Genomic DNA, 6,776 nt, shown 5'->3' with positions numbered 1-6,776 from the left:
CATTTGCATCTAATTTCAAAATGTTTCCTGGCTGGGGTAGAAAATTTCAAGAAGTAAATTCTTATTATGCTTTAAAGAATATAAATTAGCACAGGCCTGTAAATCCATAACCTGAAGAAAAAGTTGTCTTCATTAAAACCTTGAGCAGATATCTAAAAGGGAGGGTTAGCTTTGGGTTCAAACTAGAGTCATTCACTATTTCATTTTCAAGAAATCACTTCACAACATTAGGCTTCAGTTTCCTAAATGACTCAAATCCTCACATTCTTTAGGATTCTGTTATAGAATTCTCTGGTTTCTTCCATGTTTTAAATATGACATTGTAGAATGGTACTAACTAAAGGCCATTTTAACTGCAATTAAAGGAGGTTTTCCTTTGTTACCCATGAAAATAGCACAAAAAGTAGAAATCGTTAGAAATTTGAGAAGGACAAGGTAATCATTTAAAAAACTGATAACTTAAATAAGCCTAAATTAGTGAGAAAATACAAATAAATGTCCGTGTCAATACATGTTTCACTCCCATGAATGCCAGAAAAATGCAATATGAATAGCGTTGTCACATTGAATACAAATGAAATAATGATTTGTCACTTACTTAATTTGAGCTATTATATTCATGTTCAGAATGCCAAGAGTTATGTTTTTTTAAATGCTCATTAGAATGATTTATTATCACAAGGTAACAGAGACATTAAGGAGGTAAAAAGCAAAATACATGGGATATAGAGGAAGAGTAAGAGAAAGAGAAAAAAAAGAAGAGCCAAAATCCAGAGAGGAACACACTAATCAAAATTTGCTTTTTATTCAGATTAGATCCAGATTTACATGCACATATGGGTTTACACAGAGTTTTATACATATATGTAAATATACATACATATGTTTATGTACATATGCTTTATGTCAAAAGCATAAATGTCAATATGATATTAAAATATTTAAAATATAGTATGAAGAAACAGTTAATTACAACTACTTCTGCAAAATTCATTCTAAGAAAATTGAAATTCAGTTGGTAATATACTATGAAATGAAAAAGTCACATAAAACCCTTTTTTATTATATATGTCTTTGAACTCAGCAAGTATTAAATTAAATGACATTATTTTAGTACCTTCATGAGCTATTGGATTAATTAACACAGCCATTTTATTTCCAATCACCTCTTTTCATTGATTTACTCAAAATACATTGTGTATATATTCTTATTTACAGAAGATTTAACTTTCACATAATGGAATCATTAGAATAATTTCATTAATGAATTTCTCTAAAATGCTTTTTGGCTTCCATTAATGTTTAGTACTTTAATCATTCATTTTTTTTCCCATTTGCAATTACTTGTTACAAATTGAAGTTGAATTTGAGTTGAAATTTTGCTATCAGTTATCATCAATTTATATACAATTCAGTATATATGGTTTGTCTAGTCTAATTTCATAGAATGTAAAAGTTAAAAGGAATTTCTGAAATCATCTGAAACCATAAAATTAGCATTGGGACTTTCTTCAGAAAGCATCTAATCTTAATTATAGCTGACACATAGATTCATTGTGCAGAATCCTTTATGGGTCATCAAGAAATGTGAAGGAAGGATGGAAGAAAGGATAGAAAGGGAGAACCAAAAGAAGGAAGGGAGGGAGAAAGAGAAAAAGGAAGGAAAGAAGAAACAGAAGGAAGGAGGGTATAAGGGAAGGTGAAAGCAAAGGAGAAAGGAAGGAAGGAAAAAAGGAATAAGGAAATGAAGGAATAAGGAAAAGAAGGAGTAAGGAAAGGAAGGATGAAAAAAAGAAGAGAGGGAGGGAAGAATAAAAGAAAGGATGAATAAAATGATGGAATGAGGTAGGAAGGAAGAAAAGGAAAATATTTTTAAATGCTATTTATTTTTTTGAATTTTTATCATTTTTATTTTGATTTCCACAAAATTTTCTCCCCATTTCTACCCTCTCCCCCATTCCAAGATGGCATATATTCTGATTACCTCATTCCCCAGTCAGCCCTCCCTTCTGTCATCCCACTACGCCCCATCCACTTTCTCCTTACATTCTTGTAGGGCAGGATAGATTTCTTTGCCCCATTCCCTATATATCTTGTTTCCCAGTTGCATGCAGAAAAACAATGTTTTTGAACATCTGCTTTTAAAACTCCCCTTTTCCCTTCCTACCCACCCTCCCTAGGAAGGCAAGCAATTCAACATAGATCATGTTGTATCATTATGTAAAACAGTTCCACAATGCTCATGTTGTGAAAGGCTATCTATATTTCCTCCAATCCTATCCTGTCACCCTTTATTTAATATTTTCCCTTGACCCTGCCCCTTTTCAAAAGTGTTTGCTTTTGATTACCTCCTCCCCCTCTCTGCTTTCCCTTCTATCATGCCCTCTTTTTTATCTCTTTCCCCTTACTTTCCTGTGGAGTAAGATACCCACCTGAGTGTATGTGTTATTCCCTCCTCAAGTTGAATCTGATGAGAGTAAGATTCACTCATTCACCCTCACCTGCCCCTTTTCCCTTCCAACAGAACTGCTTTTTCTTGCCACTTTTATGTGAGGTAATTTACCCTATTCTATCTGTCCCTTTCTCCCTCTCTCAATATATTCCTCTCTCACCCCTTAAATTTATTTCTTATTTTTCGATATCATCCATTCACATTCACCTTACCCTGTACCTTCTGTCTATATGTATGTATATTCCCTTCAACTACCCTAATACTGAGAAAGGTCTCATAAATTACGCTCATCATCTTTCCATGTAGGAATGTAAACAAAACAGTTCAAATTTAGTAAGTTCCTTAAGAATTCTCTTTCTTGTTTACCTTTTCATGCTTCTCTTGATTCTTGTATTTGAAAGTCACTTTTTTCAATAAAAATATTTTTAATCCAATTTCCTGCATTTATTTTTCCAAAATTAGGTCAGGGTGATGGAACCATACCTGTTAACAAGTATTTCAGTATATTTTGTATTAACCACAGCTTTGAAAAACTACCACACCCATTGAAGAAACCTTTCCAAGATGACCTAATACAAGGCTGCTTAAAAGTACTTGTTTGCTTATGCATGAGAGCAACACAACGTCTTTTATGTAGTCCCTCAGGTGGGCTTAAAATAGTCTAACAAAGGCTAAATATATTTATTATAATGTACATACATACATACATGCATGTTGAGTGCATAGGAACCATTAAAAATGAAAACAGATAACATAATTATATTACATATGAGGAAAAAAGCAGTCACTGGAGTAAACCATCTTAGATAAAGCCCTTGGTGTACATTAAAGCTTATAAAGAGCATCACAACTTCATGCATAGAGCAACTTGCCCCACTTTAGCTCAAGTGTTATTTTATAATTATGTTCTCAGTATTTTTTCCCAAAAGGCCCAGATTTGAGTAAAGGGGAGCTTGGGAGCACAGAATGCATCTGTAGGGACTGTTCTCTGCTGGGCCTTGGCAAGTGGGGGTTCGAGGAAGCAAGTTTCAAAGGAAGGGTTACTTTCCCAGGGGTTGTTGGGTGAGCTGCTGGTTCTCCTGGTTGGGACCTTGCCACTTTTTAAAGAAACAGAGGAAGAAGAGCCCTGCAGCTTCATGACTGTATGATATTGCTCAGTGATGCAGGCAGCTTTCTTCTGAAGGTCCAGTTTTACCAGAGTCATGTTATTTTGTAGGTCATTGAGGGTCTGGTCCTGTTTGATGAGGATGTCATCACAGACTGTCAGGGCCTGGTGTAGTTTTCCTGCTCCAGTGCTATGACAACAGACCCTATCAGCTGATTGGAGGGATTCCCCAAATTTCTGTAGTTCCTTCTTCAACAGCCTGACCTTCTTTTGCCCCTCCTCTAACTTCTTGTCCACATCTACAATGAATGGTTTGGCTGAAGGAGGTGGATCTAACATTCTCTGATATATCCACAGTTCTTCAGTGGTAGAAGCCAGTTTTGCCTTGCACTGTTCTAGTCTGGCTTTGGTCTCCTGAAGCTGTTTGTTAGAAATAGAGGAAGCCACCTGCTCAGATCTGCGCAAGGGCTGCTCAGGATCCAGGCCTGTCTGGAGGGGTGAAGACTGCTTCTTAGCCTCTTTCAGAGCTTCCTCCAACTCCTTAATCTTTCCATCGTGCTCCTGCAGCTCCTCCTGGTAGTAACTCTGCAGGGACATCTTCAAGATCTTTAGTTTATCCTCTTACGTTTCCTCCAACAACTCTTTCCTCACTGTACCACTGCTCCCACTGCTGCATCTGCACTATCATCAAAGTACAGATCTCGTCATGGAGGTGCCCCTCCAATTTCAACTTCTCCTGCTGCTTTTGGAGCAGAAACTCTTTCATGGCTTCTACCTCTTGTAGTATCTCCTCTTTGTCATACATGGAAATGTCAACTTCATCACAACTGCTTTCATCAGGCCCTACTTCCTGCTTAACCCCTGTCTCCAGAGTTGGAGAGGCTCAGAGACTGCGCTCTGTAATGAATGAATATAGGGATGGAAGCTGACTAGCAATGGGTGAAAATTTGGCCACATGAAGGGTTTCATCATAGGTAGAGGCACAAGGACTCACATTGAAAATCCTGCAGTAGCGGCCATGATCTGTGAAGAAACCCCAGAACACCTGGGTCAGCTTGCTGTCATGGAAAGGGACTAGGTTTTCCTTGAGCCATTGCTGGTGCTGCCATACGGCAGTGATACAGGAGCCCAGGGTATGAAGGGAAGTGTTGATATTTCCTGCTTCCTTCATATGCTCACTCATCTTCTGTTCCTTGCAGCATTCTGAGCCAGACAGGTCACACAGGGACAACTCGCTGATCTTAGACACCATGTTGCCTTCTCCCTGTAGGTGCAGGATCTGGATGGAGAAAATACCATGGCTGTGACTGGAGTTCTGGTTCAGGTGAGTACTGGCAAAGATCTGATTTTTACGACCTAGTTTCAGGAGCTTCCAGGCCTCATCAGCATACTGGATGTCAATTCAATCCAGGTCTTTCACATAGTGATTGCCATTTCGGTCTTCACATAGCCAGAGTGTCTGACTTTTGCTGCTGGCTGGGGGGCTCCAACAAGTCAAAGATCATCTATCTCATTATAGATCTCAAAGAAGGAGATGCAGATAGAGAACCAGACATCAGCTGGGACACAGAGTGGGGAAGTGTCTGGCTCAGCCCATCTATGTACGTCCTCCAGTTGGCTGAGGCTGACACTGCTTTGGCTAGTAGAAGAGAGTGCAGCAATGACACTGTCAAAACTGGCACTGGTCCCCAGCCGTAGTGATTCAACGTTGTGGCTTTTCTTCAGAGAGTTGTCATTTCCTCCTCCTGAGAGCTGCCATTCAGCAGGGCTGCCTTCTTCATCGCTTCATGCCTTGCCTGCTTACTATCTAGCGAGATCACTTTGTTAGCAAATGAAGCCTTCAGATCAGAGGCTGGGTAGAGTTGGTTCTGAATGCTATTGAAGATCACAGCCAGAGAACGAGGTAAGATCCCCCCATCCTTGTTGCTACCCTGGACAGTATGGGTCTTTCTAGAGTTAGTAAATCCATATGTATAAAGCAGCCAGTTGTAGCCTTTGAGCACATCTTGGGTCATTTATTTCACTGTTAGGTTAAAGATAGATGCCTGTCTTATTTCTGGTCCAAAGATCTGGGAAAAGGTGAATCTATGAGTGGCTTGGCCCACACCTGACTCATTGCTTTTCATGGGAAAAGAGTCTTTGGGCACCTGCAGAACAAGGGTCTCTGGGTTCTCGATTCAGACACAACCTGTTCTTTGTGTCTCTCTACCTCTGAAGGCAGCAGTGACCAGACTCTCAGGTACACTTTGACCTTCTCTGCACCATCCTCAGGTACAACCTGTTCTCTTTCCTCTACTGGGGAAGGGAGATGGCTGAGAATTCGGACAACGGACCTTTCTGGATCTTAGCCCCCAGATCAGCGGCTGTGGACTCGAACATGGGTGACACGACGACATCCTCATCCGAGAGGAGGCCCACAGGCGGGGTCAGGATGCCCCAGGACATGACCATGGGCTCGAAGACTTTCTAGTCTCGGTCTCTGCTGCAGGCAACTCACTCTGCATTCCCCTGGCGCCCTGGGTCTCCGCCCCCCCAGGGGAAGACACGGCCACTCACTGCTGGGGTCCTCCAGCCTAAAGTCAAATTTTCTATTCAGCTCTGATCTTTTCATTGAGAAAGCTTGAAAGTCCTCTATTTTATTGAAAATCCATAATTTGCGTTGGAGCACTATAGTCAGTTTGCTGGGTAGGTGATTCTTGGTTTAAAGCCTAGCTCCTTTGACCTCCAGAATATCATATTCCAAGCCCTTCCATCCCTTAATGTAGAACCTGCTAGATCTTGTGTTATTCTGATGGTGTTTCCACAATATTCAAATTGTTTCTTTCTGGCTGCTGGCAGTATATTCTCCTTGACCTAGAAACTCTGGAGTTTGGTGACAGTATTCCTAGGAGTATTCTTTATGGGACCTTTTTCAAGATACAATTGGTGGATTCTTTCAATTTCTATTTTACCCTCCGGTTATAGAATATCAAAGCAGTTTTCCATGATAATTTCTTGAAAGATAATGTCTAGGCTTTTTTTATGATCATGGATTTCAGGTAGTCCAATAATTTTTGAATCATCTCTCCTGGATCTATTCTCTAGGCCAGTGGTTTTTCCAATGAGATATTTCACTTTGTCTTCCACTTTTTCATTCCTTTTGTTCTGTTTTATAGTATCTTCATTTCTCATAAAGTCACTAGCTTCCACTTGCTCCAATCTAACTTTTAAGGTTGTATT

The 6,776-nt window shown here is 39.7% G+C and overlaps 1 pseudogene; it reads right to left on the bottom strand.

Moving 5' to 3' along the window:
* Positions 1-3,361: 3,361 nt before the first annotated feature.
* On the bottom strand, positions 3,362-6,002 carry LOC118843522 (annotated as a pseudogene).
* Between the last annotated feature and the right edge of the window lie 774 nt (positions 6,003-6,776).

This window comes from Trichosurus vulpecula, chromosome 1, assembly GCF_011100635.1.
Source record: "Trichosurus vulpecula isolate mTriVul1 chromosome 1, mTriVul1.pri, whole genome shotgun sequence".
Taxonomy (NCBI): domain Eukaryota; kingdom Metazoa; phylum Chordata; class Mammalia; order Diprotodontia; family Phalangeridae; genus Trichosurus; species Trichosurus vulpecula.
Note: the sequence above shows the minus strand (reverse complement) of the source record. Positions and strands in the feature narration are given on the sequence as shown.